Here is a 15,505-nt window from a genome sequence, read left to right on the forward strand (position 1 = left end):
TGTTGAAATCCTTGGATATTTCCAAAGATTGATGGATCTGTCTGATGCAGTAATTCTAGGGAATTTCCAGTTATTACTGCATTGCATAACACGGGTGACATACAGCATCCTCAGTGTGTGGATATATGTGGTCAATAGTTCAAATTTCATATGAACTTTGGAAAGCAAAGATTTCATCACGAGTGTGTCACTTAATGCTTGATGCAGCAGCTAGAAGCAGCAAATATAGTGCAATCGTAGAATGTGGTTTGCACAGATGGGCTCATCCACCTTTATCTTTGCTCGGTGCTTCTAGGCATAGAACAGCACTTTAAAGCTCTCTGTCTGAGCACTTTTCTTTTTCTGCCCTGTTGCTTTCCCCACAAAACCTAGCTCTTTACTGCTGAATCACAGCCAACAGCAATCTGTTGAAACTCAAACTGCCCTTTGTGCCAATAAAATGGGTATAATAAAAGATTGGATCCAAAAGCTGACAGAATATGCCGAACTAGACGGTCTATCAGAAAAAATAAAGAATAAATCAAGACAGGAATTTGTTTCAAAATGGGAGAATATTTGAAAAATAAATATAGTAGTTTAAATTCTGTTGCAGCATTCGAGGAACTTCAGTAATAGTTGCAAGGTAGATATAAGAAATTAGATATATTAAGAAAAAGTTTAATTATTATAAAAGTGTGTATTGGCAATAAGTAATATGAAATCGAAATATAGAATAGATGGGAGGTTGGGTCTTTAGTGTTAAGACCAATATATGTTTTTTTTGTTTGTTAAGAAAATTACCGTATGTGTCTATGGTTATTCCTGTGTGTAATTTGGTATTTGCGTTTTTTCTTTTTTCTTGCTGTATCAATAAAATTTTTTTTTTAAAAGGGTATAATAATACAATATTCCATATTCAGCTCTAAAGACTTCTGGGGTTAATTTTTAATCTTTTATTTCAAAGAACAAAGGAATAGAAACCAAAGAGAAGGGCAGGGGAGAAGGCTCGCAAGTAGGGAAGATGTGTCAAATGAAAAAGCAGTGTCATCTTTTCTCTTTTTTCCTGTAGAGATGGAAATAAAAGGAGAGAAGCAAACAATAAGGTGTTTTTTTAATAACATTGGCATACCTGTAAGAATAGCAACACTTCCTTGCCAATGTCTCTCTAATATATATAAAAAATCATAAGGATGTCACCATGCTGCAGTTCGCTTGGCCACAGACAGGTGGCAGTGCAAGCTACTGTGTGATGAGCTGCTGAGCCAGTGGGCAGCCAAGTAGCCCAGGTGAGGAGAGGACAGGGGGAAGTATCCAGAGCAGAGAGATGCAGGAGAGAACCAGAGGATGGAGACTAAGTCAAACATATTGCTCAGTTTAACAGCTTGCTATTACTATCCTACAGTAGCCACTTAATGTATCTCCCAAAAGGAGGACCATGATTTACATGAAATCTGCATACAGTGGTACCTCGTGTTACAGATGGGACCCCGTTCCAGAGGCCAGTCCATAACGTGAAATGCCCGCAACTCAAAGCGCAGTGTCTGCGCAGGTGCATGGCGCGATTTAGCACTTCTGTGCATGCGCGAGCGGTGAAACCCAAAAGTAACCCGTTCCGGGACTTCCGGGTTGCCGCAGGACGTAACGCGAAAAGACGCAACATGAAGCAGATGCAACGCAAGGTATGACTGTCCGCTAATTTTCATGTACAACTACAAATGTAGAAATAATTTAATTGCTATCTATCATTGCAGTGGAAATATTGCACATCTCAGCTTAACTGAAAGACTTTGACTCGATGACTTGTGCACCCATTCAGTCTGCTGTTCATTCATGTGCTAACCGTCAATGGGCAACTTCAAGACCCTTCCTGGTCTGGCTTGAAGGAATCATAGAACTGGGGTGGGACCATGAGGGTCATCTAGTCCAACCCCCTGCAATGCAGGAATCTTTTGCCCAAGGTGGGGCTTGAGCCCACAACTCTGAGATCTCATGCTCTACCAACTGAGCTATACCAGCACCATCCAGATTAAAGGTAAATCTAGACTTGGACTGGACAGACCTTCAAACAGAGGGCATCTTCAAACAGAGGATTGTCCTCTATAAGGTGGGGCACATGGCGACCTGGTGTACCCCAATCCCAGCTTCTACTTTCAGCAAGCCCCATTTCCCGCTTTCCACTGCTGGCTCATTACCATCATGCTAAAGTAAAGATAAAGATAAAGATAAAGGTATCCCTTTGGGATACCTTTGGGGTTGCGGCGCTCATCTCGCTTTATTGGCTGAGGGAGCCAACGTACAGCTTCCGGGTCATGTGGCCAGCATGACTAAGCTGCTTCTGGTGAACCAGAGCAGTGCACGGAAACGCCGTTTACCTTCCCACCAGAGCGGTACCTATTTATCTACTTGCACTTTGATGTGCTTTCGAACTGCTAGGTTGGCAGGAGCAGGGACTGAGCAATGGGAGCTCACCCCGTCACGGGGATTCAAACCGCCGACATTCTGATAGGCAAGTCCTAGGCTCTGTGGTTTAACCCACAGCGCCACCCGTGTCCCTAGACCATCGTGCTAGAAACACTCTTAAAGGCTTTATACCCAAGTGGCCACTTCACGGCTCACAATTCATATGCAGCCCCCAAGCAAGGTCACATCCAGTGTTCAAGTAGTTCAATAAAAATGAAAAATCAGGTTTTTTAAAAAACCTTGTTTTATTTTACTAAATAAAAACACTTTATACGGCACAAATAAACCAAAAATTCAGATTCTCTGGTCACAGAAATCCAGACTCCCCCTATGCGAAAGGAATGAAGGATGCCAGAAAACAGACACGCCCAAACGCTGCAATGTGAGTGTGCAATAAATCTTGTGACTCCAAAGGTGCAGAAGGTCAATGCATGCAAAAACAGAAGGGGTGGGAATACATGTGTATGAAGAGGAGCTGTGTTCTTTCTTGCTGACTCATCAAGGCCTAAAGCCAACAGGCAAACCAGATCGGGGGGCGTTTCTTCGTGGAAGCAGCACTGCTATCTAATCGGTGCCAGAACTGTTTATCTGCAGGATTAAGAGTATACAGAGCTTGTCAGGAGTTTTAAGAAGGTCATCTGACTAATCCCACTGCAACAGTTTGGATACATTTGGGGTTTATTTTAGAGTATCAGTGACCAAAGCATTTTCTAGATGGTGTGGGAGGCTTCTTTCACCTGGAGGAGAGAGAGAGAGAGAGAGATGAAAAACGTGTGCTGTTTATGCACTAGAAAATTGGTAGAAGTGAAAACTGGTTTAATAGTCATTTAAGGTAAAAGGACCCCTGGGTGGTTAAGTCCAGTCAAAGGCGACTACAGTCATACCTCATGTTGCGTCCGCTTCAGGTTACATCTTTCAAGTTGCGTCCCACGACAACCCAGAAGTACTTAATGTTACTTCCGGGTTTCGCCACTCGCGCATGCACAGAAGCGCTAAATCACACTGCACACGTGTGCAGACGCATTGCTTCTGGATGTGAAAGCTTTGAGTTCTGGATATGCCTCTGGGATGGATTACGTCCGCAACTCAAGGTTCCACTGTATGGGCTTGCGGCGCTCATCTTGCTTTCAGGCCAAGGGAGCCGGTGTTTGTCCACAGACAGCTTTCCATGGCATGCGACCAGCATGACTAAACCGCTACTGGTGCAACGAAACACCATGATGGAAACCAGAGTACACAGAAATGCCATTTACCTTCCCACCACAGCAGTACGCATTCATCTACTTGCGCTGGTGTGCTTTCGAACTGCTAGGTTGGCAGGAGCTGGGACAGAGCAACAGGAGCTCACCCCGTCGCAGGGATTCGAACCGCCAACCTTCTGATTGGCAAGCGCAAGAGGCTCAATGGTTTAGACCACAGCGCTACCCACTAAGCTAATGAAATTTGCCCCACATACAGGTCTTACTCTGCGCATGCCCAGATTGGTGCCAAATTGGTTGTGGCCTGCGCGTCACCACAGCGAAAGCACTGTGAGGTATGCAGGCTGTGAAACAATTTGTATGAAATATGGTGAATGTTTGCTCAGGACTGCACTTTGCAGTGTAGCTTTCTATGCTAGGGAAAAAGGAAGGAAGGAAGGAAGGAAGGAAGGAAGGAAGGAAGGAAGGAAGGAAGGGGAAATTGCAGGAGACCTGGTGGCAAAGAATGAGAGTTTAGGCCCCTGTAACAATGCCCTTGCATCAGATCCCAGCTTAGTTTTTCTACATTTTTCCCAACACAGCACAAAACATTGCTCTTCCACAGAACACCACAGAAAAAGGACAGATGTTATAGGATACTCTTGACATCCCAACGGTTCTCTGTTGGGAAAACCCCCTGCCACTGTTGACTCTTTGCCAACAGTGAATCATCAGAAATGGAATACCTGAGGTAAGCTTTGACTAAAAAATGCGGCTTAGCAAAGACTAATGGATAAGTCAAGGCCTGATTATTAACTAGCTACACTGTTATTCTTGCCTGGCCACCGGCATGTTCCTCCGCAGCTGTTGGGTTTCGCACATCTTTTCCACGCCGTGCCTTCATGCATCTCTGCCTGCGCTCTGTGTCCCCCTGTGAGACTCACTACGGTGTAGCAGATGCATTAATATTTTTTCCCCTTGCGGAGTCTAGACAGTTGTCTGCGCACGATCAGACAATGTGACCGTACAGAGGGGTGCGGGGAGGCTCTGTGAACAGCAGACAACTGCAAAAACAAAGCTAGCGAGTGCAAAATGCCCACATCTCCTGACAAGCAACCATCTCTCCACACATGTGGATACAGGGGAGGATACTGATTATTAAAAAATCAAAAATCCAAAAGCACCCTCACAGAATCAGTTTTGTTACCGCTCCATTGGAGAGCAGCTTTCACTGCCAGAGAGCATTCAGGGAGGAGTCATAAGCGTGCATCTCCCAAAGCATGTGTGCTGTACTTGAAATGTCCTTCCTTGCCACTGCATGCTCCATGCTCTTCGGGCACATAGCAAAACAACAACAAACCTATGATTACGTGAAACATAATAAATACACAAGACGTAACCGGCTGTACTTCTGAATAAATAAGGTATACTATTCATTGTACCAGATTGTAGATTTCAACGGAAGTCTCATAAAGTTCAACGAGCAAAGCAGAAGACCCAGTGGATCAGTACATTTTCTAGTCAGTTCATGCATAAGGTCCATACATGTATAAGTATCTATTCCACCTGTCTGTTCATAGAGTCCAATAATCCACATGAAGTGTTGTTACAGTTCCACAGAATCTTTTCACAGAGTCTAAGACAAGGATTTCCAGATTAGCCTTGTTTCGCCATCCTAGGCTTCATCAGTAGTACAGGCTCTAGGTAATGCAAATAAATACAATATCGTAATTCACACATTTTTCAGCAAAAATAATATTAAAAAAAACCTTAAACTACTGTACATACCATATGTAATGTTACAGGATAGTGGATCTTATAGCACAGTAGTGGGCTGGCATTTTGATGATGGGTGTGAAAAACTCATGTGTATGAGTAGCACTGATTCCACAACAAACATTCATCTGGAAGCATCCACATACAGTGGTACCTCGGGTTAAGTACTTAATTCGTTCCGGAGGTCCGTTCTTAACCTGAAACTGTTCTTAACCTGAAGCACCCTTTAGCTAATGGGGCCTCTTGCTGCCGCCGCGCCACTGGAGCACAATTTCTGTTCTCATCCTGAAGCAAAGTTCTTAACCTGAAGCACTGTTTCTGGGTTAGTGGAGTCTGTAACCTGAAGCGTATTTAACCTGAATCATATGTAACCTGAGGTACCACTGTACAACTTTATCTTCTAATGGGTAGAGAATGCACCTTGCTCCTTGTTGTTTATGTCTTGGTTTTATGAGGAGCATTGCTAGGAAATTAGTCCCCCCCCCCCCCATCATGGAACACCGCTGACTTTCCCAGCATGCAACCTGGAAGGGGAGCCCTAGTTGGGGAGTTCTCTGTGGATAAGCTTCTGACTTCACCAGCTGTTCCCATTATGTCAAGAGACACGTCCCCAGGAAAACAGCTGGCATGGAGAATATCTTCAATGCCTGAGTAGGCATGGGAGAAATGCTGCTAATTATTATTCCTAAGATTCCCAAGAACATGTGAAACACTTGCTCTGCACTCTAACAGAATACATAGGATCTCGTCTGCTGCTTTTGGCCTCAGCCTCATATGTCTGAAAAAGTCCAGTGACATATGAGAGACATGTTGTCTCCAATTAAACTATCTCCGGCCCCGCTGCAAGTCACCACCCACCTTCCAGCAGTGAATTGGCTGCTAACTTCCTTCTAAGAAGCTGGGGTCTCAGCAAGCAAACACCACCCCTGATGTGGGAATTATCCAGGCAAGAGTTGTGAGCTCAGCGGAGCCTGTAACCTAAACCTTCCACCAAGGTCTGATATCACCATGTTAAGAACTGTCCGGCTTCCTAGCAGAGGGCTGGTCTGAAGACTAACTCCTTGCAGAATGACTCCACTGGCTACTGCCCACTCTTCTGAGTAAACATAGGTAGGATCAGGGCCAGATGACACATATTCAGAAGTTAAGATAACAATTCCTTTCTGCCTCCCTCTTTCTAGTTTTTTTTTACCCAGAAAGAGGCAGGATACATTTAAAAAATAAATGAAACTTCCCACTCAGCATGGTCTAAGTAAAATATTTAGAATCTTCTGGGTGGTAAATTATAAAAAGGGACAACTTGTGATTTGTTATGTGTCGCAAATATAGCAGGGCGGGGATAAAATTTTAATTGCATTTATACTTGGGGATAAATAACTGTGCCACAATGATTCCCTAATTAACATCATTTTTCTTAGCTCTATTTGAGACCTCGCGTAATTTTTAACTAGTGCTTTTGTACTGAAATAATTTCTGATTAAGAACATATGGAGATGGCTCCTGGGAGCCAGAAAAACTAAGTTCTATTCCAGACTTTCCTACAAGCTCACTGTGACTTAGTTTACATTTCTCTTGCAACTATATTCGTGCAACAACATAAGTTTAGTGCATGTTTTATCCAGACTTCAAGGTGGTATAGGTAGCTCAGGCCTCTGGCTGACCATTCCATTGCTTGGCAAATTTCTGGTCAATAGTCTAGACTAGGTGGCTTTCATTTCCTTAATGGTTCAGATGTAGTTGGCAGGGACGCCAACCATCAGGGGCTCTGGGTGGTCAAGCACTATGGCTTTTTTTAGCAGGAAGTCACCGGAACTCAGTTCCAGCACTTCTCAGGTGGGCACCATTCACAGCTGTCAACTTACAGATTTGAAAATAAGGGACCAGCAGCCTTGAAAATAAGGGATCAGCAGCCAAAATAAGGGACCTGCAACCTCACCTGTTCCAGGCACTCCAGTCTTCCTGTCCTCCTGCAGTCTGGTCAAACTCATGCTGGTAGCTTAGAGAACACTGTCCAACCAACTTTGTAACCAGAGGTTCAACTGACTAGAATCTGAATCACATGCACCACAAGGCCTATGCAGCCTCAACTTAAGATGGCTCCCCGGCCTGGCTTTACACTGCAAAGTTTGCAGCAGCACGTGCAACAAAATGGCATCCAGCATTCAAAAAACCCCTCAGCTTGCATTAACTAGCCACACACACACAGCCTCCCCCCCTCCCATGAGATCTCCTTTCCTTTTCCCCCACCATGTGCCCCCGCTCCAGACAGACCTTTTTGCCGGCAAGGGTGAGTGGGCCATCGATGACGTATCCATCCAATTCCGATCTGTGCACTCAGCACAGGTATGTTCAACTTCTGAGCCCCTTTGAGCCAAAGGCAGAAACCCCAGCCAGCAGCCAAATGAAGCCTCAAGGAAAACCACCGTCACCTCTCCGCTGGGAAGCGCTGAGCAAAGGCGAGTCCCCAGGGAATGCAGCCGATTTGATCAGCACAAGGCATGCAAGCTCCACCCCCCCAGTCATTCTTAGACTTCTTATTGGGTGAGCAACACAGCCAAGCAACACAGTTGGAGCCTCCCTCCTCCCTGGCCGGCAGGGAGGGAGGGAGAGGAGCTGCTTCCTTTGAAATTTAAGGGACATCATTTAAGGGACATTTAAGGGACATCCATCAATAAGGGACAGCAGCAGGACATGGCGCTGGAATAAGGGACTGTCCCTTGAAATAAGGGACACTTGACAGCTATGGCACCATTGCTATTATATGAGAACAAAAGAGGCGTTCATGGTGAGTTCTGGCACCTCTTTTTCTAGATAGATTAGATATAGATAGATAGATAGATGATAGATAGATGATAGATAGATGATAGATAGAGATGATAGATATAGATAGATAGATAGATAGATAGATAGATAGATAGATAGATGATAGATAGATGATAGATAGATGATAGATAGATGATTGATAGATAGATATAGATAGATGATAGATAGATAGATGATAGATAGATAGATAGATAGATAGATAGATAGATAGATAGATATGATAGATAGATATAGACGCGGGTGGCGCTGTGGGTTAAACCACAGAGCCTAGGACTTGCCGATCAGAAGGTCGGCGGTTCGATCCCCACAATGGGGTGAGCTCCCGTTGCTCTGTCCCTGCTCCTGCCAACCTAGCAGTTCGAAAGCACATCAAAGTGCAAGTAGATAAGTAGGTACCGCTCCGGCGGGAAGGTAAACACCGTTTCCGTGTGCTGCTCTGGTTCGCCAGAAGCAGCTTAGTCATGCTGGCCACATGACCCGGAAGCTGTATGCCGGCTCCCTCGGTCAATAAAGCGAGATGAGCACCGCAACCCCAGAGTCGGTCACGACTGGACCTAATGATCAGGGGTCCCTTTACCTTTAAGATAGATAAATAGATAAATAGATGATAGATAGATAGATAGATAGATAGATAGATAGATAGATAGATAGATATAGATAGATAGATAGACAGATAGATGATAGATAGATGATAGATAGATAGATAGATAGATAGATAGATAGATAGATAGATGATAGATAGATAGATAGATAGATAGATAGATAGATAGATGATAGATAGATGATAGATAGATAGATAGATAGATAGATAGATGATAGATATAGATAGATGATAGATAGATAGATAGATGATAGATAGATGATAGAGAGATAGAGAGATAGAGAGATAGATAGATAGATAGATGATAGATAGATAGATAGATATAGATAGATGATAGATGATAGATAGATAGATGATAGATAGATAGATAGATAGTTAGATAGATAGATAAATAGATAGAGATATAGATAGGTGATAGATAGATAGATAGATAGATAGATAGATAGATAGACAGAGAGATAGATACCAAGCACCCACACAGAAAATGTTGTGGGTGCTCAGCACCCATACCACAGGGTCCCCATGCAACTTCAGAGACCCTGGAACCCGACTCCTGGTTTGATTGTTTTGTCGGTGCAGACAAAGGTTACAACAGTAACCTCTCGGGCTGGAGTTTGTGAACAAGCCCTTGAAAGGTATTTGCTGGCTTTTCCTTGTGTATATCAATGACCACCACTGCCTTACAGCAACCGAGCTAAACCCGCTTTAATAAATGAGGTGGAATGCCCATATTTCAGAACTACACACCCAGCCCCCCCCCCGACTCTCTCTTTCTCTCATTCTAGATTTCAGAGGCCGTCCCCCCACCCAGCTCTTCTCGCTCTGTCTCGTACATCTGTGTTTGTTATTTTTTGGCCCGCAAATCTGACAACGTGCAATGCTGTTCCGAGTCTTCTCTAAAAGAGAGCACAGTTTGTTTAGCTGTCAGCTCTAGGTGCCAACATTTAATGTGTACAGGGTGAAAGGAAAATAAATGGAGCTATTATGCCGCATTTAGCCTTCCCATCCCATAACTTTGCATTTGTCTTTATTGCTGTCCTAAAAGCGGAGCCACAGAACACATGTTGTGCTGTGTTTCCCAATCAAGCTTTGCTTTTCCTCTCTTTAGCAAACCCTATTTTTCAATGTGTTGAATGTCCCTTAATTCTGCCCTGGCTGTTTCTGCGGCAGAAACCCCATTACACATCGTTAAGGAGGATAAATGGGGTTTTTTTGCTTGAGGAATTGGAAGAGTAAAAGCAGAGAACTGCGTTCAGGTGGGATTACCATTCAAATACATGGTCATTTCCTCCTCTACGTTGCATAGACTGTGATCCGATTCTACGACTCTATGATCCTAAGCATGTTTACTAAAAACCAAGTCCTGCTGTGATCAATGGGCCTTACTCCAAAATCAGGATGGTTCCAGACAACCAGTTTAGTTAGCATTGATCCTGAACTGTTTTGGGGGAGATTAGAGGCTACATCGCAGCAGAGCAAGTGTTATCCTAAAACTTTCCATTTTCCTGTCACTTCCCTTCTTGCAACAAGTCCAATCTTTGGGTGAAAATGGGTCACTCTGCTAGAGTTCCAAATCCACTTTAATGTGTGCAACCTGAATTTGCCTGTATGTGATTGAATTCCACCCAAAAATAAGTGCCCTGCCACCAGTGCAAGCGTATACTCTAGTTCAAGTGTGCTCAGAATGTCAGTATTTAAATTGCCAGGGCACGAGAGGCAGAGAGAGAGAGAGAGAGAGACTGTTTTGGTCCTTTTGGAAATAGCACAAAATATGGGGAAGCACTGGCAACAGAGAAGAGTGGAATCAAGGGGAGGTGGAATCAGGGGTGCCAACTTTAATAAAATATGGGGGGGTTAAGCTTTGCCCCGGGACGTGGGTGGCGCTGTGGGTTAAACAACAGAGCCTGGGCTTGCTGATCTCCCAGTTCGAATCCCCGCAACGGGGTGAGCTCCCATTGCTCGGTCCCTGCTCCTGCCAACCTAGCAGTTCGAAAGCACGTCAAAGTGCAAGTAGATAAATAGGTACCGCTCTGGCGGGAAGGTAAACGGCGTTTCCGTGTGCTGCTCTGGTTCGCCAGAAGCGGCTTAGTCATGCTGGCCACATGACCCAGAAGCTGTATGCCGCCTCCCTCGGCCAATAAAGCGAGATGAGCGCCGCAACCCCAGAGTCGGTCACGACTGGACCTAATGGTCAGGGGTCCCTTTACCTTTACCTTTAAGGTTTGCCCCACATAATCGATCACATGATGTGGCACATGCACACAATTTTAATGGCAATGCCTATCAATTTTAGAGGGGCCTAGCCCCCTCAAATATTTTATTGGGAGGTCTAAGGGACCTCAGCTCCTAGGAGTTGGCACCTATGGGTGGAATCAAAGTGGCTGGAATCCTGAAAAGCAGAACTTCACGCTGCAACTTCTTGTTGCAGGTCCCCTGGTATATATTTGCCTCATCCTTTGGCATGCTCAAGCGCAACATATATTCAGACCCATTTACGCTGGGAGCAATTTGGGTGTGTAACCTGCTCTGTTCTTAAGAACATAACAGGTGTGCCACAATCAAATCAAAGGTCCACTAAAGACTGCAGATGTTCGATGTGCTAAACTTTACCGAATACAAGTGTGTTTGTGTGTGTACATATAGCTGCTGCCAATGGGTGGATCCAGATATGACTACTTCTCCCTTAAAGGCAGATTAAACTTTGTAAAGAGCTATTCGTGTTTTGTTACTAAGAATACACGCAGGCTGTTTTTGGAGGACAGCCGTGAAAGACAGTCAGGCTCTGGCTCCTGTTCGACGACAGAGCCATGGCATGCTAAACAGGTTCTGGTGCTATGTCCTGTTGAGTCCTGACTCAAATTAAATCCCTTCTTCTTGGTTTAGCAAAAATCACAGGTTATTGCAGGGGGAGGGGAGGGTGGAATCGTTTAACTTAGGTGAATATATTGATTTAACATTTAAATAAGTCAAAGCAGATTCCAGGGCGCTTTGCAAAATAGAAAGGGGTAAAATTGGCTTGCTGGAAATAGTGGTTATAGCTAGGGTTTCTTTGGGCGAGGAGGGAATGGCATTCTGCATAAGCCTTCCTCCCTCTTTTTAGCACCAGTTAAAACATGCCAATAAGTGCCTGCAGATGTTCTCAGACAAAAGGATTTGAGGTCCAGGTTTGCATGTAACCCTGAACACACCCAAACCATGCTGTATTAGATAGACCAGTGGCTTTTAACCAGTGTGCCATGGCACCCTGGGGTGCCTTGAATGATAGTCAGGGGTGCCCCTGGCAACACTGGCCTCTGTCCCTCCTTCCTTCCCTCCCTCTTCTGATGCCCTCTTGCGTCTCTGCCTCCCAAAGGCTTGCACAGCGGTTTGTTGCAGCAGCCCTGGCTACAAGCTCCCTTGGTGAATGGTGCCTCTGGGGCTGGCTAGTGGGTGCTTCCCAGGCCCCTGTGGGGCAGTGTGAGGAGGCACCTCTCTTTGGGGCAGGGGACTGGGGTGGCAGCTGTGGCTGCCCAGAGAACTCCCAATGAGATAGGAGAGAAGGCTGAGGGAACGCTCCACAAGGGGTGAGGGGCTGCCGGCTCTGTAGGTAAGGGGTGACATAGCTGGACTCCTGAGCCCCACAGGGGTGTCGCAGATTGAATGTAGTTGGTCAAGGGAACCATGGACTCAAAAAGGTTGAAAACCTCTCAGCTAGAACTTTCTTAGTTATTAAACGCGGGTGGCGCTGTGGGTTAAACCACAGAGCCTAGGACTTGCCGATCAGAAGGTCGGCGGTTCAAATCCCTGCGACGAGGTGAGCTCCCGTTGCTTGGTCCCTGCTCCTGCCCACCTAGCAGTTCAAAAGCACATCAAAGTGCAAGTAGATAAATAGGTACCACTCAGGCGGGAAGGTAAATGGTGTTTCCATGCGCTGCTCTGGTTTGCCAGAAGCGGCCTAGTCATGCTGGCCACATGACCCAGAAGCTGTACGCCAGCTCCCTCGGCCAATAAAGTGAGATGAGCGCCGCAACCCCAGAGTCGGCCACGACTGGACCTAATGGTCAGGGGTCCCTTTACCTTTACCTTTAACTAATCATAGCCAGTGAACAGGTATTCTATTCCATCCACTTTCAAAAGACAGCATTTCCAAGTAGGAAATGAGAACAGCATCTTTTATAACACTATACATATTTTAATGCATGTTTCCATTCACCATTGCACTGCATAATGGATTTTGTAGTCTTAAATCGACATAGGGATTGTATTGAATAGCAACTTCCCTTTCCCCCTAGAATCTTAGGAGTCATGATTCTTTGAAGGCAACTCTCTCAGATAATTAGCACTGAACTACAATTCCCAGAATTCTCTGGGGGTGAGCAAGCTGTGAGAGTTAAGCTGATGGAAAACCTGCTTAGGTTTACAGTACAGCTATCCCTTTAAGAAAGCTGATAAGAAAGATCAGCACCCAGGACCAGCCGTACCTGGATATGATTGCTCTGCTCTGCATTTTTGCTGACTTCTTAGCCTAGCAGCTCATAAAAGTAGCATCAGAGATGAGACCCAGGGCTCTGCCCTGTAGCCCCATTCCTGACCCCTCATTAACAAAAAATAAAATAAAATCCTGAGAGGCTTCAAAGCATCACACTAATTGCTTAGCCTGTTATGTGCGTGTTTCTTTTGTGTGTGTTTCTTTCCTTTTTCTCTCCGCTAGCTGGGTTTTTCTTCCAGACGTGAATTTGCAGTGATGTCAAATCCCATGAGCCCCACACTCAATAAAGCACAATGATGGTTTGCTTGCACACTGTAGCTCAGCCCTTTGATAAACACTGGAAATAGCTTTTTTTTTTTCCCCTCCCTTCCTTCTTCACCCCATCTGGAAGTAGGAAAGCCACATGGAATGGAGGGAATGGCTTTTAGCAAGTCTGACTGATTGCTCAGCGATGACCCAGCAGCCTGCAAGGTGGAGGGGAAGCAGAACAAAGAATAAGATGGTGCTTAGTCAGCAGCATTGATACAACAAAAGAAAACAATGGGAAGAAAAGTCTCCAGTCAAACATCCAAGCCGATGAGTCGAATCTGAGCTCCATGTCGTAGGGCTCACCTCACCTGCATGGGCAAAGGTGGGGCTGCAACTTCAGAGGGCCCTTTGCCATCATCAGAAAAGGTGGGTTAGGTACAGGATTGATTTCAACAGGCCCTTGTAATAAAAAAATTAAGGTCTTATATATATATAATAAATGTCCATAAATGTACCAAGCAAACACGTACATGAATATATAAACTATATGTCTGAAGCAGCACAGGAAGACGGTCCTGAAACTCCCAAACTGACCAAATGTTTCTCTGCAAGGAGGGAGGGGGTGAGGGAACCTTCCCATTGTCTCAGGAATTAAGTAATTACCATCTCAAAGGAATGGGCAGACTACCAGAAAAGGCAATCAGATAAGGCATTATCAGATAACCTGGCAGACAGGAAAAACAACAACATTCAAATTTCTGTTGTAGACCACCTCTTCTGTGATGTATGTGTGTATGATGTATGAAGGGGTGGTCTTGAGCTCCAGGGCAGGGAATTTCAAAATGTCTACATACGTACAGTGGCGTAGCGTGGGGGGTGCAGGGGGGGCCGGCCGCACCAGGGGCAACATCTGGGGGGGTGCACTCACACTCGCAGCTCTCTGCCCCTACCTGGCTCACTCACTCTCTCCACGGGTTAGGGGGCGCAAATTACTTGCCTTGCCCCGGGTGCTGACAACCCACGCTACGCCACTGCATACATAAAGGCAGGCACACCTTTGTGCTGGGTCCTCCTCCGCTCTCCTGTGTGAGGGCAGCACCCTGTTGCAACAGCTTTAATAAAGATCAGGCTTACTAGCTGCTTTGCTTCTCAATATTCTCTGGTTGGCCTCTGTTATTTTCTCCTACCGATGGAGAACCTACAAAAGACTCTATAAGGGCAGGTTTTGTTTACAACACCCTCTGGTGGGAAACAGGAGGAAAGGAAGTAGCCCCATCAAGCAGAGGAGGTTGTCCACATCAATTCTAAGAGGTTGACAAGATTAAATGTGAGCCAAGACTCCGCCATGAGACCAGTTTGTAGTTGCAGACCCCAGCACTGGAAGAGAGACTTTGTGCTGGACAAGCAATGACTTTTTGCACCTGCCTTGCCTACCCTCCAACCCTAGGAGACTTTCCCAGACCATGGCTTTAGGAACAGCAGAAGCAGCTGGGAAGAGAGGACTTCAGGGATTTTTATTATTATTAATAATAAGAATGTAAGTTGTGTGCCCTTGTTTCTCAGTTTGACAACCTTTTACATGGATTTGTATGTTTTGTGGTACAGTTGTACCTCGGAAGTCAAACGCTTTGCAACTCGAATGTTTTGGCTCCAAAACGCCGGAAACCCGGAAGTGAGTGTTCTGGTTTGCGAACGTTCTTTGGAAGCTGAACGTCCAATGCGGGTTCCGATTGGCTGCAGGAGCTTCCTGCAGCCAATCGGAAGCTGCGCCTTCATTTATGAATGTTTTGGAAGTCGAACGGTCTTCCGGAACGGATTCCATTCAACTTCCAAGATACAACTGTATTTTACACATTTTGACTTGCCGTTATTTTTATTGATTGTAGTTTAGTAATTCTTTATTGCAATTGTTAAGTGAAAACTGTTTAATTATTATTTGCTGGTATTTTACGGTTTGCTATTACATTCTAA

General features: G+C 45.1%; 1 long non-coding RNA gene across 1 annotated transcript in view; it reads left to right on the forward strand.

Annotated features, from left to right (window-relative positions):
- The window catches only part of LOC308471257, a 40,696-nt gene extending 25,425 nt beyond the window's left edge, over positions 1-15,271 (forward strand). Inside the window, exons 3-5 of the long non-coding RNA XR_013982849.1 lie at positions 4,220-4,368; positions 13,680-13,960; positions 14,982-15,271. This is a non-coding gene — a long non-coding RNA (uncharacterized lncRNA). The remainder of the gene's footprint in view (positions 1-4,219; positions 4,369-13,679; positions 13,961-14,981) is intronic.
- Positions 15,272-15,505: the final 234 nt, after the last annotated feature.

This window comes from Podarcis pityusensis (genome assembly GCF_964106645.2).
Source record: "Podarcis pityusensis genome assembly, chromosome: 2".
Classification (NCBI taxonomy): Eukaryota; Metazoa; Chordata; class Lepidosauria; order Squamata; family Lacertidae; genus Podarcis; species Podarcis pityusensis.